The following is a 299-nucleotide window of genomic DNA, read 5'->3' on the forward strand; positions in this document are numbered from 1 at the left end:
GTTATTTATGTTGTTTGAGGTGATGCTTTTGAGTTTTAAGGTTCTGTCTGCAGACCTCATCCTCATGTTTTAGAGCTCCCTAAGGATCTTGTGTAAACTACCGCCAAAGTTTTTTTCCCTCAAAACGAGAGGCAGTATAAAGATTTTGAGCAGCTCTGAATGTTGGGACATCCGGCAAACATCTGCTGTCTGAGTTATTTGTGTGTGTGTGTGTGTGTGTGTGTGTGTGTGTGTGTGTGTGTGTGTGTGTGTGTGTGTGTGTGTGTGTGTGTGTGTGTGTGTGTGTGTGTGTTTCTACG

The sequence above is a fragment of the Notothenia coriiceps genome, unplaced genomic scaffold, assembly GCF_000735185.1.
Source record: "Notothenia coriiceps isolate Sejong01 unplaced genomic scaffold, NC01 NC01_scaffold00037250, whole genome shotgun sequence".
NCBI lineage: Eukaryota > Metazoa > Chordata > Actinopteri > Perciformes > Nototheniidae > Notothenia > Notothenia coriiceps.